Source organism: Trichosurus vulpecula, chromosome 6, assembly GCF_011100635.1.
Source record: "Trichosurus vulpecula isolate mTriVul1 chromosome 6, mTriVul1.pri, whole genome shotgun sequence".
Taxonomy (NCBI): Eukaryota; Metazoa; Chordata; class Mammalia; order Diprotodontia; family Phalangeridae; genus Trichosurus; species Trichosurus vulpecula.
Genome location: NC_050578.1, coordinates 21,532,811 through 21,556,201, shown reverse-complemented (window position 1 = coordinate 21,556,201; position 23,391 = coordinate 21,532,811). Strand labels below are relative to the sequence as shown.

At 33.7% G+C, this 23,391-nt stretch overlaps 1 protein-coding gene across 1 annotated transcript in view; it reads left to right on the top strand.

The window, feature by feature from the left end:
- Positions 1-23,391, top strand: part of LOC118853341 (28S ribosomal protein S29, mitochondrial-like) — a 91,606-nt gene that overhangs the window by 55,938 nt on the left and 12,277 nt on the right.

Below are 23,391 nucleotides of genomic sequence, written 5' to 3'. Positions count from 1 at the left end.
CTAAAAGGGCAGAGATTAAACTGCAACAATATTAACCCATTTGATAGGTGTGAAATGGTAGCTCAGAGTTGTTTTAGTGTGCATTTATCTAATCAATATGTGATTTAGAGCATTTTTTCATATGATTCTAGATAGTTTTAATATCTTCATCTGAAAACTGTCTGTTCACCATTTATCATCTGGTAAATGATTTGTATTCTTATAAATTTAACTCAGTTACACACACACACACACACACACACACATACACACACACACACACACAGACACATTAAAAATGAGGCCTTTATCAGAAACACAGGCAGTAAAAATTGTTTCCCAGCTTTCTGCTTTCCTTTTAATCTTGGTTGCATTGGCTTTGTTTGTGCAAAAAAAATCTTTTTAATTGAATATATTGAAAATTATTAATTTTGCATTTCATAATATTTTCTATCTTTTGCTTGGTCATTAATTCCTGCCTCCTTCACAGACATGACAAGCAAACTATCCCTTGCTTTCCTAATTTACTTGTGGTGGTAGCTTTTATATCCAAATCATGTACTCTTTTTGACCTTATCTTGATATATTGTGTGAAATGGTGGTCTATGCCTAGTTTCTGCTAAACTACTTTCCAGTTTTCCCTGTAGTTTTTGTGAAATAGTGAATTCTTATCCCAGAAGTTGGAGTCTTTGGATTTATGAACACAAGGTTACTATGACCATTGACTACTGTGTCTTGTGTACATAACCTATTCCACTAATCCACCACTTTCTTTCTTTTTTATAGTTTCTTCTCTTTGTATTTTTTGTTTAATATTTTTTAGCTTTCAACATTGATTTCCAGAAGATTTTGAGTTACAAATTTTCTCCCCGTTTCTACCCTCTCCCACCCCAAAGTGGCATATATTCTGATTGCCCTTTTCCCTAGTCTGCCCTCCCTTTTGTCACCCAACTCCACCCTCTTACCCCCTTTCTTCTCACTTTCTTATAGGGCAAGATAGATTTCTATACCCCATTGCTTGTATATCTTATTTCCCAGTTGCATGTAAAAAAAACCAACTTTTTTTGAGCATTTGTTTTTAGAACTTTGAGATCCAAATTTTCACCCTTCTTCTCTCCCCACCCGCCCTCCTTGAGAAGGCAAGCAATTCAACATATGCCACACACGTATCATTATGTAAAACACTTCCATAACACTCATGTTGTAAAAGACTAATTATATTTCTCTCAATCCTATCCTGTCCCCCTTTATTCAATTTTATTCTCTGAACTCTGGCCCTTTGCTTTTGATTATCTCCTTCTCTGCCCTCACTTCTATCATCTCCTCTCTCTTATCCCCTTCCCCCCTACTCTCCTATAGAATAAGATACCCAATTGAGTGTGTATGTTATTCCCTACTTAAGTCAAGTCTGATGAGAACAAGATTCATTCATTCCTTTTCGCCTGCCCCCTCTTCCCTTCCAATAGAACTGCTTTTTCTTGCCACTCATGTGAAGTGATTTGTGCCATTGTATATCTCCCTTTCTACTTCTGCCAATATATTTCTCTCTCACCCATTAAATGTATTTATTTATTTATTTTTAGATATCATCCCTTCATATTCAATTCACCCTGTGCCCTTTGTCTATATATACATGTACATTCCCTTCAACTATTCTTATACTTAAGCAGGTTTCATGAGTTACAAATATCATCTTTCCATGTAGGAATGTAACCAAAACAGTTCAACTATTATGATTTCTCTTTACTGTTAACCTTTTCATGCTTCTCTTGATTCTTGTATTTGAAAGTCAAATTTTCTCTTCAGCTCTGGTCTTTTCTTTCTCAAGAATTCTTGGAAGTCCTCTATTTTATTGAAAATCCATATTTTGTCCTGGAACATTATACTCAGTTTTTCTGGGTAGGTGATTCTTGGTTTTAATCCTAGCTCCTTTTACCTCCAGAATATCATATTCCAAGCCCTTTGATCCCTTAATGTAGAAGCTGCTAGATCTTGTGTTATCTTGATTGTGTTTCCACAATACTCAAATTGTTTCTTTCTGGCTACTTGCAATATTTTCTCCTTGACCTGGGAACTCTGGAATTTGGCTATAATGTTCCCAGGAGTTTTCTTTTTGGGATCTTTTTCAAGAAGCAGTTAGAGGATTCTTTCAATTTCTATTTTACCCTCTGGCTCTAGAATATAAGGGCAGTTTTCCTTGGTAATTTCTTGAAAGATGATGTCTAGGTTCTTTTTTTTGATCCTGGCTTTCAGGTAGTCCAATAATTTTTAAGTTATCTCTCCTGGATCTGTTCTGTAGGTTAACGGTTTTTACAATGAGATATTTCAATTGTCTTCCATTTTTTTCATTCATTTGGCTCTATTTTATAATTTCTTAATTTCTAATATAGTCACTAGCTTCTGTTTTTTCCATTCTAATTTTTAAGGTAGTATTTTCTTCAGTGGTCATTTGCACCTCCTTTTCCATTTGGCTAATTCTGCCTTGTAAGGTATTCCTCTCCTCATTGGGTTTTTGGAGCTCTTTTGCCATTTGGGTTAGTCTATTTTTAAGGTGTTATTTTCTTCAGTATTTTTGGGGTCTCCTTTAGCAAGTCATTAACTTGCTTTTCATGATTTTCTTTCATCACTCTCATTTCTCTTCCCAATTTTTCCTTTACTTCTCTTACTTGCTTTTCCAAATCCTTTTTGAGCTCTTCCATGACTGGAGACCAACTCACATTTTTCTTGGATGCTTAATATATATAATACATAATATATATAATACATAATATATTCTGCTCCAACCTTTTATATGTAAATATTCAGTGTGTATCTCTTTGCTGCAAATATTTTCCATGTATACAATATTTTGTAAGATTGTGCTTTTTAATCCACTCTGCTATCCACTTCCACATTATGGGAGAGTTCATCCCATTCACATTCACAGTTATGATTTCTAACTATTTCCCTCTGTCCTCTTTCTCCACATATTTTTACTTTTCTCTTTCCTTTCCCTCTGTCCCTCCTCACTGGTATTTTTTTTTAATGAAGACAACCTCACTCAGTATGTCTTCGCTTCTATCATCCTGCCCTTTCCCTTTTACTTCCTTGTAGGGTAAAATAAATTTCTATATCCATTGAGTTCATATATTATTATCTCTTTGAGTCAAATCCAATCAGAGTATGGTTCAAACAATGTTCACCTCCTTTTTTTCTCTATACAATAATAGATCTTTTGTACCTCTTCATGAGATGTAACTTACCCTATTTTGTCTCTACCTTTCCTCTTCTCCCAGTACAATTTTTCCATCCCTAAATTCTTTTTATAACACCACAACAAAGTCAACTTACACCCACACCCTCTGTCTATCTATACCCCTTTTAACTGCCTTAATGGAGATACAGTTCTCAAGAGTTACAAGCATCATATTTTCCTATAGAGATGTAAACAGTTTAACTTTATTAAATGTCTTTTTTTCCTTCCCTGTTTATCTTTTTCAATGCTTCTCTGGTGTCTTGTATTTGAAGATCAAAATTTCTGTTCAGCTCTGGTCTTTTAATTGGGAAAGTTTGATTTCTGTATTTCATTGAATGTCTATCTTTTCCCCTGAAAAATTAGTGCTGTTTAGCTGACTCTTAGTTGTAATCCAGATACCTTTGCCTTGCAGAATATCATATTTTAAGCCCTCTGATGGAAGCAACTAAATCCTGTGTAATCTGAAGTATAGCTCCTTGATATATGAATTGTTTATTTCTGGTTGCCTGCAGTATTTTCCCTTGAGTTTTTAATTCAGGAACTTGACTACAATATGCCTAGGAGTATTCATTTCTGGTTTTCTTTAAGGAGGTGATCAGCTGATTCTTTCAATGACTATTTTACCTTCTGACTCTAGGATATCAGGGTAGTTTTCCTTGACAATTTCTTGAAAGATGCCATCCAGTCTCTTTTTTTTTTTTTGAATGGCTTTCAGGTAGTCCAAAAATTCTTAAATCATCTCTCCTGTATCTATTTTCCTGGCTAGTTGTTTTTCCAATGAATTAGTTTACATTTTATTTTTTTCATTCTTTTAATTTTGTTGGACTGTTTTTTGATGTCTCATGCAGTTGTTAGCTTCCATTTGCCCAGTTCTAATTTTTAAGAAATTATTTTCTTCATTTAGCTTTTATACCTCCTTTTTCCATTTGGCCAATTCTACTTTTAAAGGAACTGATTTTCTCATTGAATTTTTTTTCCATTTGACTAATTGTATTTTTAAGGAATTTTTTTTCATTCAATGTTTGTGCTTCCTTTTTGAAGCAGTTGACTCTTTTTTTCATAATTCTCCTGTATAATTCTCATTTCTTTTCCCAATTTTTCATTTGCCTCTCTTACTTGATTTTTAAAGTCCTTTCTGATATCTCCAAGAGGAAATTTTGGGATCAAGACCAATTCACATTCCCGTGTGAGGCTTCATATGTAGGCATTTTGACAGTATTGTCCTCTTCTGAATTTATGTTTTGATCTTCCCTGTCACCATAGTAGCTTTCTATGGTCAGAGCTGTTTTCTGTTTCATGCCCATTTTTGTTGCCTATTTCATGACTTTAAAAGTTCAGCTGTGCTCCTGGGGACCAGGGAGCACTGTCCCAAGCTTTTTCACTGAAGTCAGGGGCCTGGTCACTGGCTTTCCATGCTGGAGTCTCAGGTACTTGGAGCTTGCTCCATGCACTGCAGTGGCCTGGCCTGGTTACGCCTGTTGTGTCAGGGTTACAGGGCTTGCAATTTCCCTTCTATGCCGGGCCTGAAGCCTCACAGTTGCACTGCTGTTTCACTAGCCTGCTGGACCAGGACTGAAGGGCCTTGGTTGCTGGCCTATGCTCAGGCTAAGAGCCTCCCCCTGGCTTGCCTGGACACAGTGTGCACTGGGCTCTGCTGTGTTCCCCTTCTCCTCAAGTGAGAAAGACATTTGCTGAAGTCCTCTTACATTATCTTAAGGTGGAAAATTGTTTCACTCCATCTTCTTGTGGGTTCTGTCACTACAGAATCTGTTTAGAGGCTTGATTTAATGTTATTTCCAAGAAAAACTGGGTAGAGTTCAGGCAACTTCCATACTTCTCTCTGACATCTTGTCTCCAACCCTTCCCCCATATTAATTCTTGGTTGATAAAGAAGAAATGCTTAGTTTTAGTTTGCTTTGCTTGATAGAATTCCTCGTTCAAGTTTGCTTCAGCAATTTTAGATATATAGCCTATATCCATGAATATCTTAATTTTTATTAAAATAGATGGGGATTATAGTATTTAAGTCACTTTCCTAATATTTTCTTTGACCTCATTGTTAGTGATAATATTAAGAGCTTACATTTATAATTTTTTTGCTAATTTATTTTTTTATTTAATTATTTTTATTTTTCAACATTCAATTCTACCAGCTTTAAATTTTTTCTCCCTCCCTTCCTCCTCCTTCCCCAAGATGCCATGCAATCTGCTATGGGTTCTACATGTACATTCCTATTAAACACATTTTGACCTTAGACATGTTGCATAGAAAAATTATAATAAATGGGAGAACACAACAAAAAGAGAAAAACAAAACAAAACAAAACAAAACAAAAAAGAAAATAGTCTGCTTCACTCTGAATTCCTACTCCATAGTTCTTTCTGTGGATGTGGATGACATTTTCTATCATGAGAATTTGGAATTGTTTTAGGTGTTTGCATTGCTGAGAAGGGCTAAGTCTATCAAAGTCAGTCATCACAGAATGTGGCTGTTAATGTGTACAATTTTCTCTTGGTTCTGCTCACTTCACTCAGCATCAGTTCATGTAAGACATTCCAGGTTTTTCGGAAGTCCACCTTTTCATAATTTCTTATAGCACAATAGTATTCCATTGCATTCATATACCACAACTTGTTTGTCCATTCCGCAATTGATGAACATCACCTCAATTTCCAGTTCTTTGCCACCACAAAAAGAGCTGCTATAAATATTTTTGTACATGTGGGTCCTTTTCCCTTTTTATGATCTCTTTGGGATACAGATCTAGCAGTGGTATTGCTGTGGCAAAGGGTATGCAAATTTTTATAGCCTTTTTGGCTTAGTTCCAAATTGCTCTACAGAATGTTTGGATCGGGTCACAGTTCCACCAACAATTAATTAGTTTTCCAACTTTCCCATGTCTACATTTATGAATTTTAAAAGTATTTTCTTTACAGCAGATTTTGAGTTATGTAGTTGTACTATTTTGCCACCATTTTATAGATGAGAAAAATGAGGATTATAGCATTTAAGTCACTTTCCTAGTATTGCATAGCTAGTAAATATTAAAGGAAGGATATAAGTACAATTCTTGACTCAAGTTCAATGCTCTAGCAATAAAGAAAAATTAAGTAGAATTTTTAAGTGTTAATCCTACTAAAGCACATGAAATGCAAACTACTTGAACATCTCACATTAATATTGATAGGACTATTGAAGTTTAAATTTCTGAAGAATATATATATTATATGTGTATATATATACTGTAATATATGCAGACATAAAATATCATAAACTGAGCGTTATATTTTAAGGATCCACTTGTAGTTCAGAAAATTTTATCACAGGAAACATTGATGTCATTTAGGTCAAAGCTAATACATTAGATTACTAAGAAACAAAATGAAACCATTGCCCAGCTGATTATTGGACAAATCCGGACAGCTCCTTACATCTGTCAGAAGCTTTTGATTGCTTTAAAATGTGAAGCCTGTCTCCTGTCTCAAACCATAACCTTAAAAATTCTGACCAGTATAAAACATATCATCAGCTCTTCTGTATGGTTCTTAACATAATTCTTGAAGAAAATAGATTTTTTTTACTAACTGTATAAAGATTTCAGAATTATCTTATAGAGAATTTTGTGGACATTTCATCAGTGCTTTTGGAAAACTGCAATACTTTTGATGATCCCAAACTGCCCATTGACACAAAAGCTCATTTGTATAACACCAACAAATTCCAGTGAAGCAAATCATGGAACACTATGGTTTCAGAAGAATTTTATTTATAAAATAATAGATTTTCATTGGTATAAGCACAATGACTCTCCAAGATACAGGGGAAGTACCAGAAGAAATATAAACAAAATATGTCAATAGAATCAATTGTTTTATAAGTAAAATGTTAGCATATTCAATATATGGTTGATAAAATTGAGGTCAAGCATGATGAAGTGCCTTTCCCAAAGCAATATATTTAGTCCTTTTTCCCATTAACTCAAAGATAGGTCCCTTGAAGCATTTTCCACTGTAACACATGCTACAGACTGTTCATTCCCACCGTGTAACTTTCCATTGCCTTTAAGACATTTGGAATTTAAATTCTCCTGAAACCATAGTGTTCCATGATTAGTAATGTAAAGTGGTTAAATGAATTTGGCATGCTAGTCACCACCTCTTTCATTTCCTAACAATGGGACTAACATTGAGGGTTAGGCCAATTGAGATAATAGAGATACCTTAATTTCTATAGATAAAAGAATCCTGAAAGAGTGGGATGCATAAAGGGGGACCAGAGCATACAATATTATATAACTAAGATTTTTAAGGAGAAGATAAAAACAAAATAATTCAGAAAAAAACAAAAAAAGCACTAATCAACTATTGAACAAATATTACAGGCAATGCTCCATACAAGTCAACTCACATATATATGAAGAAACAGGATAAGATTCTTATCACATATCTTCTTCGGGCCCAAATTTTCCCTTATTCTTTTGCCAGATTGAGTTTCAAATGTTTTGGGGTGTTTGTTTTTTTTTCATTTATATCATTATGGTCATTGTGAATGTTATTTTACTGGTGCTGCTTACTGTACTTTGTATCTATTCATGTAAATCTGTCTGTGACTCTCTATTTCTATCCTTTTCAAAGATCACCTGGCAAGATAAGGTATGAAACACTGAAGTCCTTTCTTGAGCTAAACTGACAACTGTTCAAACTCTAATACAAAGAGCACAACTCCTTTGAACTGGCTAAGTTGTTCAAATGTCAAATGTACATTTGCCTAAGAGACTATCTTACAGAGCCCTCACACAAGGCAAGGACTCACATGGTTATGAGAACAACTGCTGCAAGGACACTTTCAAAGTCTCTCTGAAGAACTTTAGAAGCGATTGTGTGATATGGAAGACATTGGCATAATACTGCATAACATGGCATGCCTGCATCAAAGAAGGCCCTGTGGTCTATGAGCAAATCAGAATTGCATTAGCTCAAAAGAAGCATGAGATGTATAATTTTAGAGACATCACCACTCCAAGCGTTTATATGCACTGTTTGTGCCTCACCTGTGTTAGAGCTTTCTGAGCTAAAATTGGTTTGATCAGACACAGTCGCACACATTGTACCTTGTTCCAACACAGTGATGTCACTTTTGTCCTTTGAGAGTGAAAGGCAACTACCACTACCAGCAACATTTCAACAATCATATTTTGTTACAATAGAATAAAATTTGCTTAGCCATTGCTCCATCGATGAGTATTTATATGGCTTCTAATACTTTGCTATTAAATACTTCTCTTCGCTATTCATATTTGTTGAACACAGATTCTTTATTTTTATTAGTTACTTACTTAGGTCATATATCTAGCTCTGAAATCTCTTCAGTGAAGAACAGTTACTTTGTATAACTCCAAATTGCTTTCCAGAATGGTTGTACCAATTAATAGCTGCATCAACAATAAATAGTATGCTTTATACTGCCCCTCCAACATTGACTCTTTTGAGTTTTCTTCATTAAATTGTAAATTCTTTGAGGCCAGGTTCTACCTTTTACCCCTTTTATAATTCTCAGTGCTTAACACAGTGCCTGGCACATAGGTGTGCTTAATAAATGTTCATCAAATGTAATTGCGTCTTGGCCAGTTTTCTGAATGTACAGTGTTATTTTGTTATTTTTATTTTTAATATTTATTATTAGCACAATAATTAATATTATTACATTATTATTTTATTATTTCAGAGTTATTTTGATGTGTATATCTCATTTTATTAGTGACTTAGAATATTCTGCCAGAATCCATAATTTCAATAATTTTCTTTTTTGAGATCTGTTTATCATCTTTGACTATTTATCCATTGACAATATGTTCTTCATTATATCTATTTCTCTTTATCTGATCTCTATATTTATTCCTATATCTATATCTCCCTTTAGATCTATATAAGCATGTATTTATACATGTGTATGTGGGTATATACCTACATGTCATCTATTTATCTTGGCTGTCAAAGTCTTGTCAGAGATATTTGATACAAAGATTTTTCCCTTCCCAGTTGGTAACTTCTCATTTTATCTTAGACATGTTGACTCAGTTTATGTAAAATTTTCCAATATCAGGCAGTCCAAAATTTCTCCCTTTTAAAATTACCTTGGTACATTTTTTTTGGTTAACAATCCATCCTCTACCCATAGATATGAAAATTATATGATCTCTTCTATTTTTTGTGGGTACAATATTGAATATTCAGGTTGTTTATACATTTGGAATTCATTTGCAAAGAATGGTTTAAGACAGTGATGCTGGAGAAGACTTTTGAAAGTCCCTTGGATAACAAAGAGATCAAATTATTCAATACTTAAAGAAATCAATTCAGACTATTCATTGGGAGGAAAAATACTGAAGCTGCAGCTTAAATCCTTTGGGCAAATAATGAGATAAGACTCATTGTAAAAGAACCTGGTGGTGAGAAAGTTTGAAGGCAAAACAAGGAAACAGCAGAGCATGAAATGGATAGATAGTGTCATGGAAGCAATTATATAGGCTTGGACAGACTTTGACAAACAGTGGAGGATAGAAGGGCCTGGTGTGCTATGGTCCATGGGATCACAGAGTCAGACATGACTGAATGACTGAGCAGCAACAAAAATAATATAAGATGTCAGTCTGAGCTTAATTTCTGCCAGACTGCTTGCTAGGTCTCCTAGCAATTATTTTTAAAATTGGGAGTTATTTTCTAGATAATTTATTTTTTAGGTTTATCAAACACTGGTTATTGATCTCCTTTATATCTGCTAATTTCTCATCAAGTCTGTTCTGTTAATATGCTTTTCTATATTTAAACTAGTATTTTTACCCTAGTTTTGTAAGTCATTGCTTTATAAAAATAGTGTAATGTCTGGAAGCATCTTTCCTTCTTTTTTCCTATGTTTTTTCATCATGTACCTCAATATTCATGATTTTATTCCTCCACAATAATTTTGATAATTATGTTATAAAATTTTTAAAGCATCACTTTGATTGTATGATTTTTTTGTTGCATTAAATGTGTTAATTAACTTTAGTAGTATTATGTTTTTTTTTAATTCTTTCATTGGTATGACCCAGCCATGAGCACTATACATTCCTCCAAGTATTTAAGTTGTTGCTTATATCTTTTTTTCTTTTTATTAATGATTTGGAATATTCTTAAATATCACTGCTAATGATTTGTCTTTAAGATTCTATTGAGTCCCCAAAATTCTATTTTTTCACAGTTCTTTTGAATGAGATTTTCATTAATACTACTGCTGAGTTTAACTTCTAAAGCTTCCTCTGAGTCCTAAGATTCCTATCCCTTTCATGTGAAAATTAGGTTAGTAGAATGACTAAGTTAAATTTCCTAATCTGTAGTATGAAATATTTGCCCTAGATCTTTTCTAAGGATTTTTCTAGCTCCAACATAGATCAATAATACAAAAAAACTCAAAGCCAGAAATGAAACAAACAAAAAGTTCATTTCTCCTTCCTTGGTATGTGCCTGTCTTTATCCTCATTTTATTGTCTTCTTTTATACTGACTCCCTTCTCTATGTGACCTGCCAAAGTTTGTCTGTTCTGAGCTTTGTAGCATGCTCTCAACTCTCTGTCTATTCAGCCTCAGTTGAAACCTCTCTTGAGGTTGTTGAATATATAAGTATATTTAATTTTTGAAGATGATAATGGATGGACCTGACAGAAGCCTTTCAGGCCAAGGCCACAATACCAGGAGAGATGTTTAGGGCCCATGGCAGCTCTCCTGCCTCTGAAATTAAGCTACATTATTACCTGTGTACCTAATTCCCTTTGTCTTATAAGGCTGGGACTAAATGCAGATATACAGATGAGACTTTCTCTTCATAATATGCTTGAGAGGGAACATTATCATCCAATCATAGATTTAGAGCTGTAAGGAATCTTGATTATCTCATCCAACTCACTCACTTTAGAGATGAGAAAAAAATGAGGCCCCATAAGGTTCAGTGATTTAGCCAAGGTTACCAAGGTAGTTAGTGGCAGAGCCAAGAGATCAAACTCAGGTACTTGGATTTTGAATCCAGTATCTTCTCCACAACCTCATGCTACATTATACAATGTATATTACAAAGAATACTAGCTAAAGTCAGTTGAAACCTTGGTCGAAATTCCCTTTCTCACATCAACTATGAGAATATTGGCCATTCTCTATGAATGCCAGTATCCTTATCTGTAAAGTGGCAACAAAAGTTAGAGTACCTACATCATAGAGATTTTGAGATTATAAAATGAGATCATTTAGAGAGCTTTGTACACTATAAATACCATAGAAATGGTAGATATTAATATTTTCAATTTTAGCTAATTTTCCTAGAGTTCTAATACTTTACCATTTTTTGCTGTAGAATCTATGGGCCCTCTCTATTTTCCTTAATTGCCACTGCATTACTTTGTGGGTATTGTCATAAAACACATTCATTTCTTTTCCTAATCGTTTAGATTCCAAACCAGGACTAATTTGTAATCAATAGCCGCCCATGATTAAGTCCTCAATGAGGACCTGCTGTGCCCGCTATGCCAGGAAAAAAAGCCCCTCCTTTTTCTACTGACAAATCAAGTGGGAATGTGGAGGATCCTTGCGCCTAAGGAAACAAAATGTTTCTTGAGAAAACAAAAGAAAAAAAAACAACCCAAACAACCTTTCCATGAACAAAATACTTTTGGGAAAATGCAGAATCAAAAGATTTGTTTTGGTTTTTAATGAACAAAATCTTAATTTGGAGTCTAGCTGCTAAAAAATGGATTCTAACAAAACACAGATCCTAGCATTAAGAATAATTTAGGCATCTCTACATAGTTTCAGAAATCCAGTTTTACACCAAAGGCAAAAGGTCAAAAAAATCAGCTGGAAAAGAAAAAGCATGACTACTTCTTAAATTATGATCTCTTTCACTTGCAAGCTTAGTACTGTTGGAATTTCTCAATTACTACCCATCCCAATGTATTTTGTATTGTATTTGAATACTTTATACTTCAGTATATGGGCAGCAAAGTGGTTAGAGTGCTGGACCTTTAGTATGGAAGACCCTTATTCAAATCTAGCTATAGACCATTACTAGATGTGTGATCCTGGGCAGATCACTTAACCTCTGTCTACCTCAGTTTTGTCATCTATAAAATGGGGACAATAAGAGAAGCTACACCCCAGGGCTGTTGTGAGAATAAAATGAAATAATATTCATAAAGTGGTTTACAAAATTTAAGATACTATATAAATTTGATTGCTTTTGTTTTCCCTTATTTATCTTTGTACCCATCCAACCTATCCGAAGAGTCAAGTGTAATGCATTGAACAAAGTGTCATAAGATCCAAGAATTAGATGTCATATAATCTAACACTCTCATTTTACAGATAAGGTAACTGTGTTTCATATAAATCAAGTGACTTGTTCTAAGTCACAGAGGCTATTAGAGCTAGGATTTATACCCATAACCTTCAACTTCAAATTATGTGATCTTTTGATTCCTTTATACTGTTTGCCAATATAAGCTTATATTGTGAAAATCTAGATGTGTGTCTTGCAGAGTGACAAAAATAGACATCTCTAGCTGTTCCTCCTCCATCCTGAGCTTCTCTAAAGAAAAATTTAATTTCAATCAGAATGAGAAACAGGAGGTTGGGGCCAGAGGCCACCATTCTGCTCTCCAAAGAGAGAGGGAGTACTGGGCTAGTATTATATCTATCTCCTATCTTAACTATTATTACTTTAGAGGATACACACACATATATAATATATGTATATACATACACACAAACATATGTTCAAGCAGAATTCCTTATTTAGGTTTCATTAATGGGGAGAAAGGTATTCCAAGGTTTATAAACAAGCTTTGACCATATTCCTGGCAGACATCAGTTCTAATTGAACACACATAGAAAATAACAAACGAACCCATTTATCCAAGTTAATAGAAAAAGTAGAAATCAGAAAAAAATATATAGGGTAGGATTTTTTGCTGTTCTTCTCTTTTGGCATGCTAAGGCAACCAAGTATCTTTAATGAGTCTGGCTTTTGTTCGAATGGGGCAGGTAAAGTGGGACCTTTTTTGTCTTGGAATGTTTCTCACCACCTAGACAACTGAGAGTCATTGATATGTATATGATATGGTACTAGTGATTGGAAAGCTTTCCCACACCCTGGTGTTAGTGTTTTCCCACAACCTGAATGCAAAGTTGGCCCCAGTCTTCAGGGCCCTGAGCAGAGTATATATATTGGAAGGTTAGTGTTTCACTTTTGGGGGTACACTCTTTGAAAGCATGACAATACTCTGGGCAAGGCATTGAAATAGCATCCCACCCATGCTTTGAAACCCAGATGTTGGTGCTTCTCTGGTAACTATTGTGACTTGGTCAGACAAGGTAATTTCTTTTTGTATTTGCCCTGAAGTTTGGGGGGCTGATCTTTGCCCCTGAACTAAGTCAGTGATATATGTATGTTTAATTAAACTGAGATTGTTAACCCCTTAAAATTGCTTTGCCTGGGAAAGCAGATTAAAGAATGTATATTGGCAGCCCTTCTGTGTGCTGGTGCTTATTGGTATTGAACAGCCACAGGAGCAGCAAGCCACATTGTTGTTACAATACACATGTGAGGATATATAATGGATTAAAGAAGCTCTCTTATTGGGACCAAAGTAACTCAGCTCAACCAAGAGAGAGTCCTGGATTTCACCCAAAGGGAAGTGTAGCCAACAATGGATATGATCAAAATTTTGCCAAAAAAAATTAGGAGAATACAGGGTTCAACCAAAAAATCTAAATTCTAAGTACAAGTTCTGGTACTAAGATTCTTTATGGTCATAGGCAAATCCTTTACCCATCCCATATTTTAGTTTCTCTTTCCATAAACATCATCTGAACATATTTATTCATTGTGAAGGTCTTCTCACCATGTGATTTAAATGCTAGAAAATATCTTCCGAATTATCTAGTTGAGACACTTCATCTTATTATTGTGAAAACTGAGTTGAAATAACCTATATTGTTAATGAACATGTTTGTGACACAACAAGGATTACCAGCAAAGTTTCTAGGAGTCAGTGTGGTGTGATGGGTTTGGAAGAAGAGGACCAGAATTTTGCCTCCAGCGCTTAATTTCTGTGAAATTCTGAGCAAGTCAGTTAGCATCTTTGGGCCTCAGTTTCATCTCTGAAATGAGGAAGTTGAATTAGATTACTCCCTACAATCCTTACCAAGATCTTATGATACTATAGCTGTTGGCAGATTATTGAAGAATACCTTGCATCTCATAATATATATTATGTGATGAAACATGATTAGATTTAAGGTCAAAGGATCATAGGATCATAGACTTAGAACTAAAAGACATCTTAGTAGCCATTAAGTCCAAGCCTCTTATTTTAAATATGAAGAAAATGAAGCCTAAAGACATTAACCAATTTAGCTAGGATCATATAGCTAGTAAGTGTCTGAGATGAGATGTGAAACCAGGTGTTTCTGATTCTAAGTGAAATACTCTAACCACTGCTTCTAGAGATTACCTAGTCCAAACTCCTCATGATACATATGAGGAAACTGAGGCACAAGAAGGTAAATTAAGTTGTTCAAGCTAGAGAGCAGCAATGTGAGCAATCTAAACCAGGTCATTAGAACATAACTCTCTTACTGATGTTTTTCTTTTCTGATTTTTAAAGTTTGAAATGTTATTAGCATTATCATTATTATTACTTTTGTTTATCTTTAATTTATTAATAGTGATAATTATGTTATTGTAATAATTATTGTGGATAATTATTAATTTATTTTTAATGATGATAATGTTAATCTTTTTAAAAGCTTTAAAGTTTGCAAAGTGCTTTACATATATTACTTCTTCAATACCTCAAAACAATTGTGGAAGTCAGATTCTCTTATTATCCCAGTTTTGCAGATGAGTACACCGAGGTGAAGAGAAATCAAATGAATTTTCAGGCATTGCACAGTTAGTAAGCATATGAGGTAGGATTTAAACTTATTTATTCTTTACGTTTTCACCCCCAGTGTCTGTCACATGCAGGTGTTTAAACAGTACATGTTGATTACTTGATTGATTGATGAAGTCTTCTTCACTGTGAGTCCAGTGTCACTACATAGATTTGTGACTATCCCTACATACAAAGAGCAGAAAAAGAGGATTTATTTAAGATCATTAATTAAAAAAAAACTTGAAAAGGAACAAACTAAAAATTCCCCATTAAACTCTAAATTTAAAATCCTAAAAATTGAAGCTGAGATTAATAAAAAAAATGAGTGCAAAAAACCATTGAATTAATAAACAACCCTAGGAGTTGGTATTCTAATAAAAAATGGCAATAAAATAGATAATCCATTGCTTGATATTTAAAAAAGAGAGAAGAAAATCAAATCACTAGTATTAAAAATGAAAAGAGTGAATACATTACTAATGAAGATGAAATTAAAACAGTATAAAGAATTATTTTCCCCTATTATATGCCAATAAAGATCATTAGTCTCCATTTAAGTAGATATTAAACTTAATATGTTCTTACCAACCTTGCCCTACTTGTCTGTGTGTCCTTCTGGACTCTCTTTAACTCTCTCCTTCGATTCTAATCTGGTGGTTATATCAAATTTCAATAATTCAGTAGATTATGTAACAAATTCATTAAAGTAATATATAAGCAATAATAAGATGACATTCTAACAAATATGGATTGAGAGCATTACCTATATTCCAAACACAAATGTCTATGAGTAAAAGCCAAAAATATTTTGTTATGTCTCTAAACAATTATACATCATGATAGATTTGCTGCTGTGACAGAGATGAGTTTATCCTCCAAGTAAAAATTCAGTCTCTGCTTTGTTAATATTTATTTAAAATATCCTATCTAGAATTGTAAATTATATAAAATAGTTATTTCATAAATGTTGGTCATGTTAATCAGTCAATCAGTAAATGTGTATTATGAGCCTACTATGTTCCAGGCACTGTGCTAGGCACTATCTATATAGTTGCATCAACATAGCTATGTATATTTCCTCTTTTTTCTGTATAGCCAAGGCTTAAGGGAAAATATAGTGACAAGAAAATTTCTATTTTGAAGTAAAACTTCCAGAAATTATAGGGAAGCTATGAATCTATTGTTTTTTATAAGTTATCCCTTGTGCCTTTATCCTATGTTTTCCTTGATGAATCACTCTGATTAGGTTTGGAAATCAAGAATATGTCCATTAATAACTTTGTATTTTAATATAGAGCCTAGGCAAGGTATTTGAGTTGATATAACAACCAATACAGATTGCATTAGGGAAAGAAAAGGTAGGTAAAGTTGAATCAAAAATTCTTTTGATAAAAGAACTCTTCTTTTATTCCATGTCATGGCCAAAAAAAAAAAAACTGGGCCAAGGCATCCAACAGACACACATGTAACAAAATAAACAGAAACTACTCTCTGCTAGGAGATGAAAATTAATTTTTCACTCCTATGTGGGATAAGACTTTATTAGCATGCCTAGTTGGGGGGCCATATTTCATTATACAAGGCTAGAATCATGCGAGCACAGCAGTGGAGGCAAAAACAGCTTCCCATCTAAGATTAGAATCTGACCCAAAGGAAAATCACTGGAACTGAAATTGAATATTGTATTAATCCTTTTTGTCCTGGGAGATCCATTACCACTGTTAAACACTGCTTGGAGAAATTGTAACTGCTTATTCCAAAGGGCCAAATTCCAAAATATCTACAATTCTTAAAAGGAGAACATCTAAAAACTTGGGGCATTGATGACATTTCTATACAGCATTGACCTTTATATTTCTGGATAACAATCTAGTTTTAAAGATTTGATTTCCTTATTCTAAAACATTCTTTCCCATAGTCTAAGGAGTGATCCTATGTCTATATTCTATGACTCTAAAGAGAAATGGTAAATCCATATGAAATTCCTTTTAATTTATGGTCTGGGTTAGGAAGAAGTTGAAATAGTTCTTATGGATGATGAACTACTGTTGAAGCTCCTGTTTACAAACAACATTGGGATGCTGTCACTGAGCACTACAATTCCAAAGTACCTCTAGAATAAGACCCACAGGTATTCAAAAAAGTAAGCCTAGGAATCTCAACAGGATTTCTTTTTAGCTTATGAAGAATGCATCTTGCCTGCATTATGGCATGAAGTTGGACAGGCAGCATATTGAGTTAATTCATTAGAGCACCTTTCCTGGATTGGCCTAGCAGATAGACTTTGAGTTTAGCTCAGAATTAAATGTGATGACAGTAGAAGTCTAGATTGAATTTGAGCAATTGTGCAATGAATTTAATGAGAGCAAGTTGTCTTCTGTTGTGAAAGCCCTTGTTTTTAAACATAATCTCTTATTTAATCCTGAAAACAAGATAAAATATCTAACAACCTTTCAAAAATTCATTGACATTGACTAAAAAATCACACATGCTAGTACCCATGATGTCCAGGCCACTTGTACTCATCATTGACAAAGAGAGCTTTTCTTAATATGTATATTTTTACCCATCTTGAGTTTCAAATCCTTACCAGCAATAGACTACTCTCTCTGGAAGGGAAAATAAAAGGTAAAGGAGAATGGAGTAGCTCTGGCTTTTCTCTATTTCACTTGCCAGCAGCCTATTCACCACAAAATCTATAACATATAGGTTATTTGATTTTAGTTTCTCAGTATACCTAAATATTCTCTTTTGTTTGTCATCTGAATTATTTGCCATCCTGCCCCTGTTCTGCATGCTAGTGCTCCTGAGGCTAATCTAAGATCACATATGCCATTGCCCCCTCCTGTTCCATTTCTTCTCTGTTACTTGTCTCTGATTCCTTTTATATACCTTTAAAAAATCTAAATTACCTGATGAGTTCTTTGTGCATCAACATCTGCCTTTTTCGATAACTCCTCTTCCCTTCTCTTGGCTCATTAGAATAGATTTTTTTTATATTTGTTTTTAATTAATGAAGGTAAAATTTTCAGGGAAAAAAATCCCCTAGGATTACACCTAGGTCCCATTTAGTGTGAATAATGAATTCCCCTGGCCTCATATTCAAATTTGCACTATCTGAAGTTCTAATTATCTAAAATGTAATAATTGGGTACAGATTGATGTCATATGATTTAGTAATCATTTAAGGGTAAATATTGCTATAAATTTCTACTCTGGAATACTCTGGACATTACTTGAAAAATTCACTAAATATTTGATTTTGTTATAAGCTAAATATTTATAACTTTATCTAAACTTTACTTAACTGACCCTTGTTATTCAATCTTAGACAACTGATCACTCACTTCATTTCCTGGAACTTTACTAATGCACCAGTGAGTAAAATTAAAAAAAAATAATGAAACCTGTGGTTCAGTGAAATTTCAGGGCATAAATAGGTAGCATGAGGAAGTAAGCCTGGGAAACATCTTATGAAATAGTAATAAAAATAATAACACAATAATAAAGCTAACAATATAGCATTTTATAGTGCTTACTATTTCCTAATAACTGTGCTAAACTCTTTATTAATATTGTATCATTTAATCTTCACAATAATCCTGGAAAGTAAGTGCCATTATTATCCTCATTTTACAGTTGGAAAAACCAATAGTAAGTGTCTGTGGCTAGATTTGGACTCAGGTCTTCCTGACTCTGTGCCACATACCAGAAGAGTTAAAGCTTGCCAGAGAACTGGGTGATGATGATGATGATGTTGATGATAAGAATTCACAATTTACATTGGTTTTAAAGAACTTTTCTTTCAATAAGGCTTGTGGAACAGTTAGTACAAGGTGTTCCTATTTTCCAGAAGAGAAAATAGGTCCAGTAAAAATAATGACATGCTTAAGATGACAATGATATTAGCTGTCAGAGCCAGGATTTCTAACATGGTCTCACAACTTTTGGTCTAATACCCTTCTTTTGGAGATAGGGAGGATGAAAACAAACCAGAAACTGAGGATCAGTGAGCCAGTGAATCTCTTATGTCACAGATTTCCCAAAAGGTTGGCCAACTACATATTGACATTGAATATATATTTTCATAAACGTAGAATCAAATAACTTTGACCCAGGACTGAAATAATCATTTTACATGTGGGTTGAAGAGGAAGTGACTAACTTTTCAAATGTATTAAAATAGAGGTTATAGTAATGCATATTTGAATATTTAATAAATAGATAATCAGTGAACTAAACCATTCATTTGAGTTACTCATAATCCCCAGTTCCTTGTTTCAACTTCCAGCATATTTAGAACATTTATCACTATTTAAAATTCTACTTTTCCAGCAAGAGACAGAATGAGAGAATCTATTTAAAGTTTCTTTGGACATTATAAAATATTTGGCCATCTACCTGCCTAAACAAACCCAGGAACCATATGAACACAATTACAAAATGCTTTTTCCCACAAATAAAGTCAGATGTAAATAATTAGAAAAACATGAGTTGTTTGTGCGTAGGTCAAGCTAATATAATAAGAATGAATATTCTACCTAAATTAATTTACTTATTCAGTGCCACACTAATCAAACTACCAAAAATATTTTACAGAGCTAGAAAAATAGTAACAATATCCATCTAGAAGAATAAAAGGTCCAGAATTTAAAGGGAATTAAGGGAAAAATACTTCCCACTCAGCCATCTTCAGTACTTCTATCCTGAGGAACTGGATCAGCTTCTATGTGGCAATAAAGCAGACACTTGGGATGCAAAGACACTGATGGAATGCTGCAGGCCCAGTCGTGGCTATACAAATGACAGTCAAGCTGTTAAGTACTTGTTTGAGATCCTCAGTAGTTTTGATAATGAGCAGCAGAGATTATTTCTTCAGTTTATTACTGGTGGATCAAGATTGCTTGTGGGCAGCTTCTGAAGTTTGAATCCTCCTTTGACAATTGTCCACAAGACCTTCAAGTCAACAGAATATCCAGATGACTTTTTGCTCTCAGTAATGACTTGTTGGAACTATCCAAAGTTTCAAGACTATTCAAATATTGAGATAATGCATGGAAAACTGTTCATAGCTGCCAGAGAGGGGCAGTAGTCATTCCATCATTCCTGATCACAATGAAAAATGCAATGTTTAACTGTTACAGCAAAAGAGAAAAAAAATCATAATTTCTTTTCTAAATATATCATCTGAGTCAAGGAAACATGTTACTCCTTCTTGTAGAAAAAGGCTTGCAGATTATAAAAGAGACACTTGGTTGCTATTTCTTAATGGCCCCATGGACTTAAAGTGATCAGGTCCTAAAAAGTTGTTGTAACAAGGTTTCTTTAGCAATTTCTTGTTTAGATTATCATTTATTTGATGATTGAAATTTGTAAACTTGCTTTGCCATACCAGATCGTAAATTGTATTATAAAAACAATCGTCAAAACTACTTGATACTGGTTAAGAAATACAGTGGTGGATCAGTGTAATAGGTTAGATACACAAGACAAAGTACTCAATGACTAAGTAACCTAATGTTTGATAAACCCAAAGAGTCTAGCTTCTGGGATAAGCACTCACTATTTGACAAAAACTGCTGGGAAAACTGGAAAATAGTATGGCAGAAACTAGGCATAGACCAACATTTTACACTGTATACCAAAATAAAGTAAAAATGGGTACACAATTTAGATATAAATGCTGATGCTATAAACAAACAAGGAGAGCAAGGAATAGTTTACCTGTGAGATTTATAGAGAACAGAAGAATTTGTGACCAAACAAGAGATAGAAAACATTATAAAATGCAAAACAGTTAATTTTGATTAAATTGAAAAGTTTTTGCACAAGCAAAGCCAATGCAACCAAAATTAGGAGGGAAGCAGAAAACTGGGAATGAATTTTTACAACCAGTGTGTCTGATAAAGGCCTCATTTCTAAAATATATAGAGAACTAAGTCAAATTTATAAGAATATATCATTCCCTGATTGATAAGTGGTCAAATATAAACATGCAATTTTCCAAAGAAGAAATTAAAGTTATTTATAATCATATGAAAAAGATACTCTACATCACTACCGATCAGAGGAATGTAAATCAAGACAATTCTGAGGTACCACATCACACCTATCGGATTGGCTAACATGACAAAACAGGAAAATGATAAATACTGGAGATGTGGAAAAATTGGAACACTGAAGGATTGTTGGGGGAGTTGTGAACTGATGAAACCGTTCTGCAGAATAATTGGGAATTATGATAAAATGGCTATAAAAATTTGCATACCCTTTGACCCAGTAATACTACTTCTAGCTCTCTTTCCCAAAGAGATCACAAAAATGGGAAAAGGTCCCATATGTACAAAAATTTTTATTGCAGCCCTTTTGTGTGGTGGCAAAGAATTGGAAATTAAGGGCATATACATGAATAGGGGAATGGCTAAAAAAGTTGCGGTATGTGAATGTAATTGAATACTACTGCACTATAAGAAATGATGAGCAAGCAGATTTCAGGAAAACCTGGAAAGACATACATGAAGTGATGCTTAGTGAAGTGAGCAGAACCAGAACACTGTACATTGTAACAGCCACATTGTGTGATAACAGACATTGATTGACTTAGCTCTTCTCAACAATATAAGGATCTGAGACAATTCCATGTCTTCATGATAGAAATTCATGGTAGTCTTCATGATAGAAAATGCTATCCACATCCAGAGAAAGAAATAAGGAGTCTGAATGCAGATTGAAGAATATTATTTGTTCTCTTTATCTCTTTTTTTGGTTCTTTCTTCTTTCTCGTGGCTTCTCCTATTGGTTCTAATTCTTCCTTACAATATGACTAATGTGAAAATAATTTTAATATGAATATATATGTAGTGCCTATATCAAAATACATGCCATCTTGGGGTAAGTGGAGGAGAGAGATGTGTAAAAATTTTGAAACTCAAAATCTTATGGAAGTAAATGTTGAAAACTAAAAATAAATAAAAGATTTAATTTTTTAAAAGCTAATAAAAGCAAATAAATGTGTAAGCAAGGTAGTCTGGAAAGGAAATGAAAATATACCTTTATGTTATTTTCTTTATAATACTTAATGATGTTGCAACAGTATAAATAATAATCAGAAAGAAAGGAAAGAAGAAAGAAGAAGGAAAGAATGAAGGAAAAAGGGAGAGAACAAATAACATGACTTCCTAATAGCATTGGAGCCTTAATTACAATTCAAATATGTCTACATCATTTAGAAGTCCTAATAAAAATATTGAATGCTTCTTTGTAGTTTATTGATCCAAAGTCAGAAATGGATCTTTACGTTAAACAGTTTGATGTCTCACTGAACACAGAAATAGACATAGACACATCTGTGCACTATAAAATATACAAAATTACCTACCAGCACAAAACTATTATCCAATTTTAAATCTGCAAAGAATGAAACTGAGAAACAGAAAAGGAAACCTACCATAATACCTTAGTCTCAGATGTCACATTCCCTTTATAAGGTTGATTTGTTACAGTGGCTACTTTCAAAATCGACCAGGCAGCAGTAGCTTTATAACTTGAGAAATCACGTTGACTTTGGATATCACATGATATTTTACCACCATTAATTACACTCGCCAATACCCTCGCACATTGGGTGAATATGTGATTTTGGAACCATAAAATCACAAGACTGACCCTTAAAAACTAACACACTTATCAGCACATATATATCCAAATGATTCTTGTCAATGGAGGCCACACTTTATAATGCTTCTGGAATAATTGAGAAACTTTTTTGGCTTGTTTTCTTGGGAATTATTTTAGAGACACCGCCCAAAATTAGTCTCATTACTTTAGAAGTACATTTTTAAGTGAACATTTTGATTACCCAACCTTTTTCTATCTGTTTAATTTTGCATGACTTTTTGGTCATTTCTAAAAATGAAGCTTCCACTAAAGGACAAGAATTATATTTTATTGTAGTGATTCCAAAAATGCCTTGAGGGCATTCACTAGTGAGAAGTTCCCAAATGATAGCAAGACAAGAATAAATGTCTATTTTGCCAAGATGTCTACTTTGAAAGGGAGGCAACACTGTTTTGGATATTTAATTTTTGCTTAGTTTAATAAAACTTTCTTACTTTATAATTTGTCTGTGTACATGATAATGTATTATACATTTAAACTTTTGGTTATGTAGGTAAGAAAGATCAGATACTGTTAATGAATCTGGAATCCCAGCTAT